General features: G+C 40.2%; 1 protein-coding gene across 2 annotated transcripts in view; it reads right to left on the bottom strand.

The window, feature by feature from the left end:
- DDC (dopa decarboxylase) overlaps positions 1-20,009 on the bottom strand; it is a 121,114-nt gene that overhangs the window by 96,402 nt on the left and 4,703 nt on the right. The window contains exon 2 of one of the 2 annotated variants that reach the window (XM_074945241.1): positions 9,937-9,982. The exons of the other annotated variant lie outside the window; for it this stretch is intronic. The gene's annotated coding sequence lies outside the window, so the exon portion shown is untranslated. The remainder of the gene's footprint in view (positions 1-9,936; positions 9,983-20,009) is intronic. 2 annotated transcript variants of the gene reach the window in all.

Raw genomic sequence — 20,009 nt, 5'->3', positions numbered from 1 at the left:
CTCATTGGGAGACATCTAGCCGATTCTTAGTTTATTGGTACACATATCCAACCCACACCCATTTAGTGTGGCGTTCTGTCCCCCTCGATGGGTGGCTGGAACACAGAGAAGTTGCTGAGCCTGCTACATCCTTGATTGACAAAGCTGATTCTTTCAGCTCAGGCAGTGGAGGCTAATGCATTAAGCGCAAGAGGTCACACAAGTTCAATCCCCACTACCCGTGGTGCACACACATCATCCTTTCAGTTGCAGCGTTATACAATATATAGGATATAGTGCCATATTAAAAGACGAGGGCTAGACAGAGGGGGTGTCGTACTTACCACAATAATCACAATGATTTTAGTGTTGTATTCTACTCCCCCTGTCTGTGTGATATCCACCTGTTGCCTCATGTCATACAGCTCATTTTAAACTCCTTAGGGTGAAGACCCTCATTTTTATGGTTTGTGTGTACAGCATATAGTACAGTGCGACCATGATCCTTAATGGGAATTCTGGGACTACTACAATTAATAATAATGATTAATAAATAATGCTAATAATCAGCTATACTCAGAGAGAGCCTGATCCTGTAATCCTTGCACACACACAATTTCCGCTGGTGCGTTGCCAATGTAGGTTTTGAGTGCTTAGATAATGCAGGGTCAAGCTCATTAAATGTTCTGAGTTCTTTACAATCACTCGTTCATATTCACGGAGTTGTTTCTCAGTATCCATAGTGGAACTGGTTGGTGAAACACAGTTATGTATTTTGAAAACAAGTGACTATCATGCTTAGATCACACACACACACAATCAGGTATTAGCTTTGTAAGAGATTAACTATATTAGGAAAAACCTGAGCATCACCTGGTTAACAGAACACAAGTATTTACTTAGATATAAATTATCTGTGTTGGTAGTTCGTAATTGGCTGAAGTCTTGAAAAGAGGTAGAATCTTTTGGTTCAGTAATTGGCTCTTTACAGTATCACAGCAAGCATTGTCTCATAAGCTGAAAAAGAAAGAGATCACTAATAAACACCCTTGGATAAATGCATTGATGCTACTAAAGAGGAATCGGAGTCCATGTGGAGCAGCCACGACTGTCATGTACAAGTGCTGTGTTAAGGAAAGCAAAGTTCTGGACTACAGGAAGCTACAGCCTGCAGCCAAAACCAGAGACTGGTTCCTGTTGTGTTAGAGTTATATAATTGTTAAACACAAGTAACTTAAGTGCTTAATACCAGCTCTCTATGCCTTACTGAGATGGTCAATACTGGGGCTAGCTTAGGACCGCTTTCCCTGATCTGGTATCTAGATGTTCTTAGCTTACAAAATGTAAAATGACTCTAGTCAGTATGGCCTCTCTTCTTGTATGGTTCTGATGCCCGATCTTGAGTTTGATCTCCCATCTGAAAGACAGTCACTGAGCAAACAGTGTATCTTCTCCTCTGCAATCCAAGGGGCTTTATGACTCAGAATTTCAAATAGTAACCAGGGATATGCTGGCAATGGCAGTGTCAAGGTTCCTTCCCCACTCTGAACTCTAGGGTACAGATGTGTGGGCCTGCATGAAAAACCCCCTAAGCTTATTTTTACCAGCTTAGGTTAAAACTTCCCCAAGGTACAAACTATTTTACCTTTGCCCCTGGACTTTATTGCTGCCACCACCAAGCGCCTAATAAATATATAACAGGGAAAGAGCCCGCTTGGAAACATCTTTCCCCCCAAAATCCTCCCAAACCCTACACCCCCTTTCCTGGGGAAGGCTTGATAACAATCCTCACCAATTTGCATAGGTGAACACAGACCCAAACCCTTGGATCTTAAGAACAATGAAAAAGCAATCAGGTTCTTAAAAGAAGAATTTTAATTAAAGAAAAAGTAAAAGAATCACCTCTGTAAAATCAGGATGGTAAATACCTTACAGGGTAATCAGATTCAAAATATAAAGAATCCCTCTAGGCAAAACCTTAAGTTACAAAAAGACACAAAAACTGGAATATACATTCCATTCAGCACAACTTATTTTATCAGCCATTTAAACAAAACAGAATCTAACGCATATCTAACTAGATTGCTTATTAGCCCTTTACAGGAGTTCTGACCTGCATTCCTGCTCTGGTCCCGGCAAAAGCAACACACAGACAGAGAGAAGCTTTGTTTCTCCCCCCGCCTCCAGCTTTGAAAGTATCTTGTCTCCTCATTGGTCATTTTGGTCAGGTGCCAGCGAGGTTATCCTAGCTTCTTAACCCTTTACAGGAGAAAGAGTTTTTCCTCTGGCCAGGAGCGATTTAAAGGTGTTTACCCTTCCCTTTATATTTATGACAGGCACATTGAGTGTTTGAATGGTAGTTCTATCAAACTGTTGCTAAATAAATTAACATAAACCATTAGCCAGTATATACATCTGCTGAAACAATACAAACAAAGCTCAATGGTCAGTCTGATGCTTACTTAGTTTAGAGCTTTTCTTTAAAAGAAAACTACATATTTTATTGCTTGCAAAATATCCCCAATATAGCCCTCAGTTTGTACTACCCTGATCCATATTCTGATTGTTTTATAACCTTATTTTATAAGTTCGTAGTTATAGCATACTTTAAAAGCCACATGAGTAGTACATGTTCTTCTCTTCCCAGTCTAAAACTTCATAGATATGGAAGTTGTAGGAAGTTGTATGGAAATTTAACTCTTGTTTGCCAAGGTAATGGAAGTTTTGCCTGAGGACCATATAAAAAAAACGGAGTAAGGACTTCAGAATTTGGCCCTGTATGTATTCACCACTGACCATGGATATTTCTTGTGTACTTTTAAACATGTATTAATTCAGTTTAAGATTTCAGTCAACATCTCTATGTCCAGTGAACTATCCATGTGTGCCAGAACAGACAGTGGTACTGCTCATCTGCCACAAGCTCTTTGATCTTCTGCTTTTTCTTAGTATCACACAAGAGTAAAGTGTGGTTTAACACAAATTTCTTCACATGACATTGTCTTTTCCCAAAAAACAATTTAAAGGGCATGAATTCAGCAACATTCTATGAATATCAATTTATTTGCATATATTCTCTCATCACCAATTATTTTAATATTATAGTTATTAATCTGTGACAGGTTGTAAGGTTTCCTTATAACAGGATTTTCTTTGGGAGCTGACATTTCTTTTAATTCAAAGGTATCTTTACACCTTTCTGATTCTCTGTAGGATTATTCTGATAATGATACAATTAAGTCTCATTTACATTAACAGTATAAGTTGTGTTCTGGACACTTATTCCAACTTAAGCAGTGGGACATTAGATCCAAAGCTTGGGGATGTTTGGATCCATCCGCAGCTCCAGACTCTGTGGTTTGAGCCCTTCTACTAAAATCCTGACCTCATTTAAGTCAATGGGAGTTCTGCTGTCAACTTCAGTGGGGCCAGGATTTCACCTTTAGAGTATATTAACTTTTCTCTGAGATATAGCGTTTGCTCAGGACCTACAGGGATTTTACCCTTTCCCTAGAGCAATGAGAATGGAATCATCATTAGGTAATCATAGCCAGCATGATCAATATCTTGTCATTACAGGTGATCTGGGGATGGACGATCCTTCCCAACTTCTGTGTTTCTATTCAGCCTATTTAATCTTTTCTACCCACCTATTACAAAATTCACTTTTCAGGGATACAAATTTTAGTTGTAATGTGAGGAAGCAATGGGCTAAATCATCCCTGGCCTTTGCACAGTTGTGGAAAGATAGTAATTAGTCTACTCTCTACCCCACAAAAAAACTAGGAAGATCCTGTCCTGGGGAGCCGCAAGGACTGCTCTATCTGGGTGCCTTTGGGGATGTAAATAGCCCCAGCGTGCCATTGCTGTGCTACCCCTCTGTCCCTGCCTGTGAAGCTGTCCAAAGGCTCCAGTAGGGCAAGCTGCACCATCCAAATGGATGGTATAGCCTGCAAACTTTGTGTGCCAGGGAGCTGGAAGAAGTGTTGTGCTTCCTTGTATAGGCCAGCAGCAGATTACTCCAAGCAAGGGGAAAGCAAGGAGGAAATTGGGCCTAGGATGGGTGACTGAGGCAAAATAGGGCTAATCCTGGGATTGTGCAGGGTTGTGCCTTCAGGTACAATCTTGGCCAGAAAAAGCATTGTATTGGTTTGCTTGCTTGTTCTAATACTGTATTTCAACATTTATTTTCGTCCCAAATCATGACAAAGAGTTGACATTTTTTGTAGAATGGAAAGTTCTGAAAAATTTTGATTCAGAAATGTTAAAATGTTATTGCACTGTATCTTCTGTGGTGCCTCATGGTAGTTGTAGTTCTGGTGCTTCATGCCCCCTTCCTTTCTATGAGCCAGGCTTCCTGGCTGCATTATTTTTTCCCTGATGTACCATGGCAGTTAAAGAAGATGGGAGACCACAGTGCATCATGGGAGATGTAGTCCAACCAGGGAGCCTAGCTCATAGGGTATGTCTACACAGCAACTTGACACCCGCGGCTGGCCCATGCCAGCCAACTTGGGTTCATGGAGCTCAGGCTGTGGGTCTGTTTCGTTGCTGTGCAGATATCTGGGCTCAGGCTGGAGCCCAGGCTCCAGCCCTACCCTGGAAGTCTACACAGCAATGAAACGGCCCCACAGCCTGTGCCCCAGGAACCCAAGTCTGCTGGCATGGGCCAGCCATGGGTTTTTCTTTTCTGTGTTGACACACACATAGAGGAGAATGGGGCATGAGACACCTAAATTACAACTCTCAGGAGGCTTCATGGCAGTACAAGTTGACACAGATTAATATCTAACTGACCAAAAGTTGTTTTGATTCAGTTCAACAAACTGAAATATTTAAATTCAGGTTGACCCTACCCAAAACAAAAGATGTAATTTCAAATTTTACCATCTGAAAAGAATCAGGAAATTTCATCAAAATCAAAATTTTCCTGTGGAAAAATTTGAAGAAGTTGCATTTTCTATCAAAAACATTTTTAATGGAAAACTCCTGAACCGTTCTATTAACTACCACTCTGAGATCAATAGAATTGCACAAGATTTAAGCATGAACACACTGGTCATTTAAAGTCACACTTCTTTCCCCTCTTACTTTATCTTAGTTCTTCTGGGATTTACAGCACCATCTTGAACCCACATAATCTTTTTGGCTCTCCTTCCGAACTGTTGATAATACAATATATACGACTCTGATTAAATAAATCACTTTGCCCTGTTAACCACACCTAGAAGACTGAAATCTCCATTACAGTGGATGAGCTCTGCCACAAGGATCACAGCAAAACAAATTCTTGAAAGCTACCCTCGTGGCACTACATATTTCACACAAAAAGTACTCTGCAGGCAATAGCACAATGGAAAGAGAGCTGACCTTTATCACAAAACTGCTTCAATACACAGGATATGAATTGGTGAGAAGCAACAGGATACCGCAAAAAAACTTCAGAGTCCAGGTTCAGGGAGATAAGCACCCCAAAATGTAAAGACTTATTTATCGTTTCCACATTTTTCAAGTCAATAGACTTCTGAACGCACAAGAATTGCAGGTTTGGGACTTGAGTTTGCACAGTTTGGCTGGAAATTTCACAAGCACAGGTTCTCTCTCATGTCTGAGAGTGGTCTCTTTTTACTTGGGTCACAAACAATGAAGGCCCCATCCTGTACAGTTGCTGCTGGGAGATGTTCAGGTATTCCAAACTTCTGTCAGTTGCAGGCCTGTTGGGCCCATGCCGTGCATTTCAGGAGGCACTCAGCATCTTTAATATTTGGTCCTGAGGGAACAGCTATAATTTCTGAGAGAGCATTTATTTATTTTGAGGTTGATCTGCATGATTCTCTTCAACTGGCCTTTCAAAATTTCCCTAGAAAATAGCTACATCTCCCTGAACTACTATGGAGATCAAAGTTCTACCTACTATAATTCCTGACACAGCTCACTAACCTTTCTGTCTGTGTGCCTCCCTCTCTCCCCCTACCATTTCCTAAACACTACCTGCATACGTCAGTGCCCTAATTCACTAACAAACCCAACCTGGTAGATAGAATGCCAGGTATATAAGTGCATGTCATTGTGCCTCTCACCTCCAGAGTACCCCCCAGTGTCCAGGTGCAGTGTTACAGGGATTTTCTTAGCCTAACACTCCTTTCAGTTATCCTAGTGCCACAACAGTCTGACAATGTCTGTGGCCTAGCCCTCCAGCCAGGTCACTGCTCAGTCCATTCCCCTTCTGGGGGTTAACAGAAAATAGAAACTCAAAATCTAATGACTTTTAAGATCATCTCTGGCCTCTGCCTGGTACTTGCTTAGCTTCTTTTATTCTTGACACCCATGTTTCTCCTCTTGGGGGAGAGCTAGGGGAACCAAGGGTCCACACCTCCTCTCGGTTCCAGCCCCAGGACCCATTTTAGGTGGCTAAGGACCATTCCTTCAAGCCCTCCACCATTTTCTCTGGGCTGCTCCTACTTTCAGCTCGCTCACCAGCCTCTTCACAAGACCTGCAGACTCTGCTGTGCCTGCCTCAACTTTGCAGCTCCTCACTGTACCACCTGGGACCAGATAAAGAAGCATTTCCTAAAAGCCAGTCTCAGTTCTTCCCAGTAGCAGCTGAATTGTACTGCTAGCAGTCTCCGCCCTTTGCTTTAAAACAATCAGTATCTCTCTCCTGTAAACATGAATTCCCCTTCAGTTTTCTTTCTGGGAATGGGGTTGTATCCGAGGCCCCATTGGCTTAGAGGAATCAGTTGAAAGGCTTTTGCCAGCTCCCGTCCGCTGAACATACTTCCCAGTTAACCTCCCACTCCAGAGGGTTCAGCTGGCCAGCCTTCCGCTGTCAGTATCTGTCTGCAGTGATAGAGGAGACAGCCTTTATGCTGCTCCCCTTTTCCCAACCTTTTCCCAATTGGTTGGGTGAGAGGGGAGCCTTGCCCTGCCTTCTCAGCAAGGTTTCAGGCCCTTGGAGGTACAGCCTCCAAATTCCTTCCTTAATCATCATTCATTCCCAGGATCCTTAGGTCTCTATATGTATCTGTTAAACCCTTCCCAATCTTTAAAGGGCCAAGCCAGGTGGTGGGGGAGGCTGACAACTAGGCACTACTGACAACCATGGCTGACAACTAGGCTGACAACCATGGCAGACTACCCCATCACAGTGCAATATTACCAAAAATGTGTTCTACTTGAGCTTCATTAGTCTCCAGAGATTCAACAGAGATCTACGGGCATGTGTCACCATCATATATCATCTGCTGTTGAGGCCCAACCATGCTCCCATTAGAGACAATGAAGTCTTGTTATTGGCTTCAATGGGAGCAAGAAAGAACTGTATTTCTATGCTGTTTTGACTCTGGGTGGCAAGGTTTACTAGGCATAAACAAGATGCCCCCAGGGCTTAGCTTGGGCTAGCCCTACAGGTCATACAGAGCTTGGTTATTATAGAAGCTTCTATTACGGTTTGAAATTTAAGATTGTCACTCATTTGTGTATATATGTTTACCTGCTTTAACCTTGTTAATAACTCATTTCCATTTCCTGTTTAATAAATCTTCATCTAATTTATTTTAGGATGGCTATAAGTATTATGTTCGCTATAAAGATCTAAGGGGCAATTGACCTGGGGTAAGTGACTGGTCCTTTGGAACTGGGAGTAACTTAAATATTGTTGCGATTCTTGATGGAAGGACCATCTATCACAAAGATACGCTCAGCTGGTAATGAGAGCGATCAGAGTCCCCAAGGGGACTATCTGTGATTCCATATTTAGGCTGTTATAGTGCCTCGGGAGTTTACACTTGGCGTTAAGTGGTTGTTGAAATCTAAGTACAGAACTCAAACAATTTGGGGATTTTTTTTACCTAACAGCCTGCCCTGAGGTTGGCACTCTTGAGTCACTTCAGGCAGCAGGATATCTGAAGAAGAGCTCTGTGTAAGCTCGAATGCTTGTTTCTCTCACAAACAGAAGTTAATCCAATAAAAGGTATTACCTCACCCACCTTGTGTCTCTAGTATCCTGGGACCAACACAGCTACAATGACACTGCATCCTACGTACGATCAAGGTCAGTCACTGTATGGCATTTACATTATATTTACATATAAGAATTAAAGTTCTTTAGTTTTTAGATTTTTTCCTGAGTATATCATTAGATATTGTATTATATACTATACAACCTATGCTTGACATAATAGCCTTTTGCCACCTTGACCAAGCAGTATCTGGTTGCCTTACAATTAGAACATTACAACACATCAACATTTTATCTTAATGGTGTATGTTTGAAACTCTAGAAGAATTGTTTCTAGTCCCTAGCTTGTATGTACTGAGTATGTGAAGTTCATTCACAACTTATTGCCAGCAGACACCTCGTTGAACTTATTTTCTATTTACTTTAAAAAGCAGTAAGAAGAGCACCACGCATTTTTATAGATATTCATAAAACATACATATATATGGAGACAAACTTAGGCAATACATTTATAGCAATAACTATTTCTGATTATTATTGCCTAAATTTGCTTCCAATTACAGTATGCATGTTATTTTTATGTACACATTGACAAAATATCAACAACAGAGTTATGGTTTCTTTAAATTCTGTTTCTGGTTGATAAGGTTATTTTTTAAACTCACTTATTTAAGTTTATTAAGGCGTGCCAGGAAATTTCTGAGCAGAGAGAAAGAACGGATACCACAAAGAGAATATGGAGGTTTTTAATCACCAATTATTTAATGCTTTCGAATTGTATGAACACCTATCTGGTCTCTAATTCAACAGACCCATTCTGAAGCACAAAGCAAAGCAAAGCAACAAAAACGCTAAAATCAAGGACTGAGATTATTAAATGCAGATAGGAGACATACATATACATGTATATTACTTGAGGGGGGAGGGGTCCCCCACAAACAACACTGAACAGAAAGCCCTATAGATTAGACATATTAATAACATCTAAAACAGCATACACATTTCAACAACTGAGGACAGCATAGGCTCAAAGTATTGTGATAACTTTATACATTTATTGTCAGTAGAGTAGAACGACGTGTTATCTATCCTTCTGCCCATTTGTTGCAGAATCCAATGTAAATTAAAGGCTTGAGCTCTGCATATGGCCCCATTGGAGTCTTTGGGATTTTAGCCATTGAATTTTATGGCAAGAGGATTACACCTTTGATTTGCAATCTTTTCTTGGACAAAATTCCCATTGAAGTAAATGTTGTCTCACTAAGAACTGCAAGAGAAGGCCCTTTATTAGATGTTCTGCGTGAAATAGAGGCAAACACAAACAGGTTTAAATTTACAGGCAACACAATTGACCTGATCCTGAATTGCTTCTGCATCCATTGTCTTTAACAGGAGTTATGCATGCGTAAGGTGGCTCCTACTTTTCACTATTTAGTACTTTCCATTTTCCTTGTCAGTATACAAAGTTACCTCATTTAGCTTTCATTCTGAGTTGCTCAGCTTTTGCAGTTTGCTAATTTTCCATTAAAAAAATCCTACTGCTTTCCCTGGAGGATAGGTTCACTTTAAGAATGTCACATATAGAAACAAAATAGATTTTTTTTCTTATTAAGAAGATACAGAAGAGAAACATCTGGTTTTATTTGTAAAGGTCTACATGGTTGTCCAGAACTGTGGCAGTTGGATTGGCAGCCTATTAATTTTTCTATAAGGCTGTCACACATACACACGCATAAACGAAAACATTTGGATTGTTCTATCTCTGCACGAATAAATACAAAACAAGAGGCACACACTAACCTGTGCAAACTTAGCTTTAAAAAAAATGCAAATGTCTTTTGTGCTTCCAATTTACTCTTCTAAAATAAAATGGGCTGGATATTTAAAATTAATTAGCTGAACTCTAAGGCGAAGTAACAAACTGTTGAATTAATCCAAGCATTTATCTTCTTGGATTTATTAAGCATGAAGCTACAAGGACAAAGAATGTTACTTACAGCCAGTTGGTGAGATTCCTTCTCCACTCCCTCTTTCTCTGCTCCCCTGTGACAGTTATAAAGCACAGAGGATGCTGTTGTCAGTTTATATAGGCAGAGTAACCACTTCCCCTTAGCCTATCAGAGCCAAGTGCTTTGCATTTAACATTCAGCAGCAGCAGCATCATCTCCCCCCTCCCTCTCCCATACTCCATCCTAAATATATTTAGAAAAAAATGACCTATCTAAAAAGCAAACCCATGCAGCTGAGCAACTACTGTTGACTGGATTTGGTATTGGGAAGGCGCTATAATTATTTGTCAAGACACTGGCAGTCTCTAAACAAATTTTCTCTCTCTTTCTCTCTCTCTCTCTCTCTCACACACACACACTTTTCTATAATAATTACGCCAGTCATGGAAGCAATGCTAGTGTAAAAGACAGTGGTTTTGACCACTTATGTAGAACATTGCAATATTCTTTTTTAAGGCCAGGTAGCCAAAGATAGAGTATTATGCATGTAACTGTGGACTATAAAGCTATACACACATGGGATTACCATGGTGATATATTAACTTTAAGATACGTGTTTCTAGCTTTTCCACAGTTTCCCAGTGTTTATTTTTATTACGTATGTTTTTTGAAAGCTCTAACACATTTTCAACAAGAAAAACGTTTTTTTCTTACCATAATTTAAAAGGGCCCCTTTATTCTCCTACAGACCTTTTTTCTGTAATGTTCTGTTCCGTAGAACACAGGGAATTGATGGTCGATGTTTTTTAGTTTGCTTTCAAGGCGGCTCTGCACCCCTCACAGTCATGATCTGCTCATTGTTAGATACAAGACCATTATGTCGGATCTAACACAACCAATTCTTATGCTGTTGACCAGGGCATTTGCATCTTACAGTCATTACACTTACAATGAGTAAAAAAGTTGTTTTGAGAGTTGATCACACTTTTAAAAGAGTGATTTCATGGCTATGTGTTAGCCGATGGCCAAGGATGTTTGGTGAGGTGCCAGCTATGCCCGTTTTATACCATCCGTGACTTTAACCGCTAGGACGCACTGTCCCTTTGCGGCGGGCAGCCTGGGCTAGGCTGACGGATGCCCCAAGGTCCTAAACACCCGTGACTTTAACTGCTAGAGCTCAGAGCTCCTTCGCAGTGGGCAGTCAGGATTGACTGACAGGCGCCCCAAGAGTTTGCCCCGTGGAGGTGGCACAACTCAACGCTAGGCTCTTAGTACTCTCACCTAATGGCCAGGCTTTATAGCCAAAACGGCTGAGGTTCTTTAATTGTGTTGGCTGCTTTACAGTAAACCAGAGAAACAAGTCAGGCTTATGCACAAATGGTTACCAAAATTTATTAAACTAGATTCTAATCATGTGGTTACAAAATTGCTAATGCCTACTTATTTAAATGTAGAGATGTTACACACACAAACAAGTTACAAAACTGAAGCCACAATCCCAAAGAAAGAAAACAAAGTATAGAGCTCTATTTCAAAATATGTGTACACTAAAGATAGGAGATCAGGTGTGGGTGCTTCTTACCCTCCTTGCATCTCTCGATTCCAGCGGTGCCAAGCCAGGATCGGTCACTCAATTCCGCGGAAAGACGAATAAGGGACAAGGCTTAGGGACCCTCTTAGCTGCAGAAGCCTTGGGAGGCTGTCACTTATCTGACCAGCAGATAGATAGTGAAAAGCACTCAAAGGTCCCATACTTATACCTCTGTACTCCTTTATTCTCTTTCTCCTTTCTTATGCCAAATTGGGGCTGGTCTGTCTGGGTGACGCCAGCTCTCGCAAGAGTAGTTTACACTTGCAAGGGAGAGAAACAATAAGTTTCGACTACTGGACATTCCTTTTATTAGGGTAAATATTTTCCCACCTAGGATGTTGGGGTGTGTGCATCACGCTATTTAGTAGGGGCTAAGAGCCATGTCTGTCACAGCTTCTCTGTCTGCTGTGAGCCTAATCGTTGTATATGTTCCCAGAGGCACATTGTAGCAGCACACCTGTGCTTCTCACAGCTTCAAAGGCTGTGCTGGAATTTATGTTAAGTGCCCTGTTGTTTTGGTTCCCTCGTGTTCCCAGCAATGCTGGTCTGAGGGGGGGGGAGGGCTGGCTGTCTGGCTACAAAAACAATTCTTATGCTGTTGACCAAGGCATTTGCATCTTACAGTCATTACACTTACAATGAGTAAAAAAATTGTTTTGAGAGTTGATCACACTTTTAAAAGAGTGATTTCATGGCTATGTCTGTAGCTGTGACCTTTAGCTTAACGAGGACATCTCTTCAATGGTGAAAGATGTTTTTATTTTAAAAAACAAACACACACACGTACAAACAAGGCCCTGGATTTTGCTATTGCCTGTGTTTGACTTTATTTTGGAGATTTTCAGTTCTTGGGATGTGATTTCTGCAATGGTCAGATTATGATCACATGCACTCGGGGAGCAAGGCAGTCACATGCCCATCGCCGGAGGTGTTTGTAGCAAATGAGCTCCACAGTCAATAGAGCTACAGCTGTGATGAATTTGGTCCAATATAAATCGTCGGTGTTTTCAAAATTTATTCTTCAAATTCAATGGAAACAGGTTTTTGTTCTGGATTTAACTGGTCCCTTAGTGGGTTAGAAAATCAAATGCAACAGCCTTGCGCTAAGTGCACAAGAAGCAAAAAATAAAGCTGTCTAAAGCAAAAACAGAAAGGCAGCCCAGTCTAATTTGACTATTTTGGCTGTGTGATTTGTAAAAGATAAGCAAACTTCATAAAAGGTTAAACTGAAATTCTTTTTGCTTTAATCATTGGAGGTTGTCATAAATATAAAGGGAAGGGTAAACACCTTTAAATCCCACCTGGCCAGAGGAAAAACCCTTTCACCTGTAAAGGGTTAAGAAGCTAGGATAACCTCGCTGGCACCTGACCAAAATGACCAATGAGGAGACAAGATACTTTCAGAGCTGGAGGCGGGGGGAGAAACAAAGCTTCTCTCTGTCTGTGTGTTGCTTTTGCCGGGTCCAGGGCAGGAATGCAGCTCAGAACTCCTGTAAAGGGCTAATAAGCAATCTAGTTAGATATGTGTTAGATTCCGTTTTGTTTAAATGGCCGATAAAATAAGTTGTGCTGAATGGAATGTATATCCCTGTTTTTTTGTGTCATTTTGTAACTTAAGGTTTTGCCTAGAGGGATTCTCTGTGTTTTGAATCTGATTACCCTGTAAGGTACTTACCATCCTGATTTTACAGAGGTGATTCTTTTACTTTTTCTTTAATTAAAATTCTTCTTTTAAGAACCTGATTGCTTTTTCATTGTTCTTAAGATCCAAGGGTTTGGGTCTGTGTTCACCTATGTAAATTGGTGAAGATTTTTTACCAAGCCTTCCCCAGGAAAGGGGGTGCAGGGTTTGGGAGGATTTTGGGGGGAAAGACGTTTCCAAGTGGGCTCTTTCCCTGTTATATATTTGTTAGACGCTTGGTGGTGGTAGCAATAAAGTTCAGGGGCAAAAGGTAAAATAGTTTGTACCTTGGGGAAGTTTTAACCTAAGCTGGTAAAAATAAGCTTAGGGGGGTTTTCATGCAGGTCCCCACATCTGTACTCTAGAGTTCAGAGTGGGGAAGGAAACTTGACAGAGGTGTTCTATCTTGTTTTAATTATTAGAGGTGTTTTATCTTGACTGTGTCCCTTTAACTTGCCTCGTACAGCACTGTGACCTGAGGAAAGTATTATCAACCTCTAGGTCAGGAACTGAAATATTAGATTATATTCCACAGAGGAGACAGGATATGGACAATTGGAGGTGCAATAAGTTAGATAGAGAAAGGGGAATTAAATACCACTCTGGAAGAAGAATAAATCACAAGATCTAAGCATGGCCAAACTGGTCATTTAAACTCATGCTCCACTATAGTTCCCTCATAATTCTAATAGCTCTTATGGGATTTCCGGCTCCTTTTTTTTTTTGCGCACCTCACCTTTCATAACTCTCCTCTCCAACTGTTGACAGAAGATATGACTAAGGCTGTTTTAATAAATTTTTGCTGTGGTAGCCACAATCAAAGAGTACTGAATTCTTTATTACACTAAATCAGTTCAGCTGCGAGTACTACAGCAGTGTAAGTTCATTCAAGTCATCCTAGCAATATTGGCTATTTCACCAGAAAAACTTCTTATGTCGTCACAACACACTGACTAGACAGCTCACCTTTATCAGAAACCTGTTTCTAAATTTAAAATATGAGTGAGTCAGAAGTGGCAGGTAATCTTAAAAGGTTCAAAGTTCAGGATCAGTTTGAGTAAACACCCATAGCATCTGATAGAAGCAGTTTGAGCACATTATTGCAAACTCAAAGTTACATCCCTCTTCTGGCAAGAAGTGGCGCTATACCAATGAAATAATAACTCCAAAGCATGTATTGACTATGCACCGTCCTGAGTGAGTTCTTTGGCTTGCTAATGAATTAGGAGAGATGATGTGTTTGAGCAGGAGGCTGTAGCACTCCCGGAAGACAATCCATCCAGGATCTGATTGTACCCTAGACGTGTTTGTATAAGGTTGTCTGAGCACGTCCTGTGACATCACATGAAAGACCTTCATCACATGACAGGAGCAAAATTGGCCCAGAATGTGTTAGTTCAATGAAGTATGAGTAAGGATATTCTGTGCAAAAGGAAGATACGCTTGCAGTGTAGAAAACCTTCAATAGAATAAAAGGTAACCAAAGCCTTTTAACATCAGAAACATGGATTACACTGGCACTGTATCAGGAATTAAAATGCATCCTCTGCAGAGCACACACAGACTTTTCTCAGTGGATTAACTAGGAGATAAATCTGAGGACACAGACAGCGCATAAAGAATCTGCAATAGAAATTAATTTCCCCTTGTGACTTGCAGTATCAACAACGATGACAGCAGCACAATAGTAAATGATCACTAAGTTGTACTTATTTTATTTACTTAAATGTATCCTGGTCTCACCTCCAACTCCAAGGGCATTACATGTTCTTTTAAAATAAATATTAACAAAGTACACTAAATAAGATTTTTAAAAAACCTAACTTGCTCCCCTCACCCCCATCCAGGAAGAAAAATAGTATAGACACATAGTGTATCCTCAACATTGTCAAACCCAGGATCTGGTGAAGAGGAAAGTTCCAGATTCTTAGATCCTTCAGAACACCCTGCCATCTTCTCTCCTCTTTACCCCACAGAGCTGGTAACAAAAGCACTTCAGATGACTGTAATGGCACACTAGAGGAGGCAATCACCCAGCTAGACAGGACTTAAATGTGACTGGAGGAAACATGCATCTAGAGAAGGAAGGATAGTCCAGTGGTTTGGGCACTAGCTGAGGACTCAGGAGACAGAGGTTCAATTCCGTGTTGCAGATTCTGGGCAAGTCACAAAGAGCAAGTTTACACTGCTCTGAAGTTTGGATGAAGGGTTTGTGAATAGCAGTGTTCACCAAAGGGCTGTGCTATAACTCCCCTGTGCAGGCATGAACTTAAAGGTAGTCCTAGTTTAGTGCCAGCTCAGGACTTTAAGTTCATGCCCACGGCGGGGAATTACAGTGCAGCATGTTGGCGTGCACTGCTATTCACACTGCCCCATTAATGTGAACTGCCGGGCAGAATAGACATGACCTTAGTCACTCTGAGCCTCAGATCCTCATCTGTAAAATGAGGGTAATAATTTGTTGGATATTGCCATGGCATGCAGTATTTTTGAGAGCTATCTTGTATTAAGTTTATGAATAGTTTATGTATCACTGTGGGCTGGGATTACCAGGCAACTCCAGGCACTAAAAACAGTGGCGTGGAAATCATTTAGGTTGTAAACACCTCCAAAGAGGTACCACCACCTGGGGTGGTTTGCATTTATTGGTTCAAACTGCGTTTTCCAGAGCCCAACAAACAAAGACGTTTATGCCAGGCTTTTGGCATAAAAAGGATGAGTTTACAGGGCCTTCTTTTGATTCAACAAATTGATAGGACCCTCACTTCATCAGCAAAGGAGAAGAGGCAGTTTTGGTACAAAGCTCTTGTATACCAGGGAGGGAGAGCTGTTCTCTCTTACCCTACATACACACTCACTTTTCCTTTCTTAATTCTCATTAGATACCACAGTGACAAGCACTTTATATATGGCAATAGGTTAGACAAGACAGACAGATAGGATTGTTCATATTTTCAGGCTAATGAGGTGGTTTATATATCCAATATGTGAGGCCAGGTGTCTGATATCAAGCACCCAAAATCAGTGGGCACTTTTTAGAAAAAGTGCTGTTTCCAGAGCTGAATTGGATCTAGTTAGTCTTTTCCTCTAGCTGATGCAGATGGCTCTTGTGAGAGGAATGATTACTCTTCTGTATTGTTGACGATGGAACAAGATTTGACTGCTTCACCCTAATGGCCTGAAAATTTTCCACCACACTTCAAAGAGACTATTATTTTTTAAATAGATTGTGCACAATACCAAAGCAATTATATACCATAATTAAAAATCTTGCATTTAAACTTGCAGATTTGGGTTGACTGAACCATTTCATGAATTTGTGTTGAATTCATCAAATTGTTTTGGTTGAAACAAAACAAAAAAATTCTGAAAAAACCCTGAAATATTTCATTTCAGCATTTTCTAAATGACTTTTTGTTTTGCAGTTTTCTTCAACTTCATTAAAAAAACCTTGACAACAAAAACAAAACATTTTGTTTCAGGTAGAATGAAAAATTTTTTTTGATCCAAAACTAATTTTTTTTTTGTTGCCTTTTTGCTTTGCCAAAAAATTCAAAACATTGTTGTTTTGGGTCAACCCAATTTTTATCTGTGTATGTGAGTATCAGCCAGAGAATCAAAAAATCAGTTATTTGCACAGCTGTGCTGAGCATTAGTCCTGCTTATAATTCGGAGTGTCACAAAGACAGAATCAAGAGAAGATGATGACCTGGAACTTGACAACAAAATGAATTGGGTTAGTTCAGATAGTCTTGTCAACCTCCAAGCATAAGGAGTAAATATTGTACATTACACCCATATGTTTGTACTTTATGTTCCAATGGATATAGCAATAAAAATACATACTTAAAAAAATATTGTGTAGCAGCCAGCCTGCATTAGCTCTTTGAAAAGGGAAGACAAAGAGCACACTTTGTGCTGGGAGCAAAGCAAGACAAAACAGAAAGACCTGAACAACAGGCTCAATTATCCATTAGTAATAAGTACAGATCCCGCAAACAGATACTGTGTTTGCTCATATCACCAAAACATTACAATTGTTGGAACGGTTGGTTTTATTTTTAAGTGATAACTTAACTGTTCATTAAAGTTCAAAGTTTAATGACCAATGAAAGCTTTTCAAAGGCCCAAACAGCAGTTATGGCATTGACTTTTAATGGGAGTTGCGCCTTATGTTACAAGCGGTATCTGTATAAACAGTTAATCAACCAGGTGACAGGAGGTGGTGCTCAGGAATATGTATATTGTTCCTGGTTTTGGTAGGATCAATAAAACTTCTTGTGCACTGCAAATGGCTTCTTTTGTGCAGTGCACTGCAAATGGCTTAGGTGTAAAGAGCTGCACAAAGTAACTCCTATTTGTGCCTTTAAAAATTTCCTCCCAAAATTCTTACATTCTTTGTGTGAATGATTACAAACAGATAATAACCAGAAAACACAGGATTCATATATAAATAAAAGTTTAGTACTAAACAAGGATAATTGTTTTTTTTTTAAAAGATGCACAATACAATGGGGAGTGACTGAGTGTGGTGTTCTTTAAATGTCATTAATGTTGCTCAAATGGAACCTCTTGTCAAAGAACATGTTTTAACGAGAAGTAAAACATTTTTTCCACTGTGTAAGGAGCCATAGGAAGGGTAGACACATTATTAGCAACTGATTGCTTTAATGTTTAATCCAAAGGTCATTTAACTTCAAACTGCTATGGGATAATTATTGGTCTGAATAGTACGTTCCTTCTCACAACACTGAGTGATAGTGGTGGAACTGAAAAAGAAATACAAGAAAGGAAGAACTGGCTAACAGAATACATTGTTTTCTCAGATCTTTTCTACCCTCTGAACAGTCATTTAAAGAAAAGATACAATCACAATCAACTACGTAATCATTTTTTACATTTATCAAATTACATGTAGCTTTTGGGATAGAAATTATATTCCTGTCATTGCTGATTTAAGGCCCATTGAGGTCTGAATAATAAATCTCTACACATAACACTGAACATCCATGGTGTATAGACCTCTGGATCAGTCCCTAAATCAGTCAGTGGGCCAGATCACTTGAGATACCATGGTGGATGGATCTCAAACTCAGTGTGTTTTATTGCTCCTTGTTAGTTTTAGAAACTTGTTTTCAGGAAGAAAGAAAATTAGGGTGTAGCTGATCCTTTTGTCTTTCATAAAGTGCCCCCAAACCAACAGGAACTGATTGATCCATTAATCACTGTAGTGATTTTTGACTGAGATCTATTGAGATCCCTAAGAGAGAGCCACCCAGGCACTCTTGGGCAAGGAAATGAAACTGACAGCCTGGTTGAGGACTTCACAATGGATGAGGAAGGGTGGCATCACTTTCTAGTGGCATTACTGCTGTCATGCTCCCTAACAGCAATTGGAGCAGTTGCAGGGCACTTGTGAAGCTAGCAACAGGCAGAGAATGGACTTGAGAAAAGCTCGAATGGTGGTTTGTGGCAGAAGTTCAACAAGTAAATCTACATGTTTACATACCCATCTGAATACATGCTGTACAGCCCTATTTCATATCTCCAGAAAACTTGACAAGAGAGAGATTGCTAAATAATTAAATGAAGTCTTTGTCTTGGTGATTACAAAGGAAGACGGCTTTGAGACCAGATGCCAACATTAAATATAAATTTCCTAGGAGGAAAAAGAATACTGAAGGAAAAAAAGATCATGCCAGAAGAAGCAATCAAGACACTAAACAATAGGAAGAATGACAAAAACCATGTGCTTTATCCAGAAGAAAACCATTCTGGAAAAAGAGGATCTATGGTCTGATGGATTAGAGGCTATGACCAAGATGTTTAAAAGCGATTAGTTACTTCTGAAAATGTTCTCTAGATTCAATATTAATAGTGGCAAAGTGTTAGAAAATGGGAGACTGGTAAACTTGATTTCATTAATGTGTGTGTGTAGGGGTCTAGGAAGAGGTGTATATATTAATTCTGGATAAACGACAGAACTCCCAAAATGTATAGACTCTATTAAGAATAGTCACTATCAATTCACAAGAAAGACCACCAACTAGTGATGTGCTGGAGCAGGGTTGTGCGAGCCCCTTGTTAAAATTCAGCCACCATATTGAAGGAAGGGTTATGGCAATTTCCCTGCTTCTGATGGAGTTCATGTTCTGCTTTAGGATATTGCTAGATCAGTAGACAGACATGACTTATCTTAAAAAGCACAAGATTGGGTAAAGTGTCAGATAGTTGCAAACCGTTCTCTGAGGGAGGATATTGCCTGACACCTCCCATCCTCTAGGCGCTGTATGCCAGCTCTACACTGTTTTCCCATCAATAACTCCATGTATATTTTCAGGAAGACAGTATAAATATTCCCAGCACACGCATGTTGCCAATTGTTTTTTGCAGTGGTACTGCATGCCTTGGTAATGACTCTTGGGAATCATTTTTGTTTGAATAGGAAAAAGAAATGGATAGCGTCTCTAGTGCCTCACATACTTTGCTGGCAGCATATCACTGGATTTGGCCTGTGTATAAAGATTGCTCATCATTTTTCAGCAGTGACAAAACCAATAGGCACACTTAAGTGCTAGTGTAAACATGGTCTATGTTGGCAAAACTTTTGTCACTCAGAGGCGTGAAAAAAACCCCCTTGAGCAACATAAGTTGTGCCTGCATAAGCTCTCTCACTGACCTAGCTACCGCTGTTTGTTGAGCTGGTTTTATTATGTCAACAGGAGAGCTCTCGCCTGTCGGAATAACGTGGCCACACAAGCATTCTTACAGCGGCACAGCTGTATCGATAGACGTGGCCACAAACAGCTTTTCCTGGGAATAGGTGAGAAGTCACTAGGTGAGGGACAA

The sequence above is a fragment of the Natator depressus genome, chromosome 2, assembly GCF_965152275.1.
Source record: "Natator depressus isolate rNatDep1 chromosome 2, rNatDep2.hap1, whole genome shotgun sequence".
NCBI lineage: Eukaryota > Metazoa > Chordata > Testudines > Cheloniidae > Natator > Natator depressus.
The sequence above is the reverse complement of the archived record's forward strand: the minus strand, read 5'-3'. Positions and strand labels throughout refer to the sequence as shown.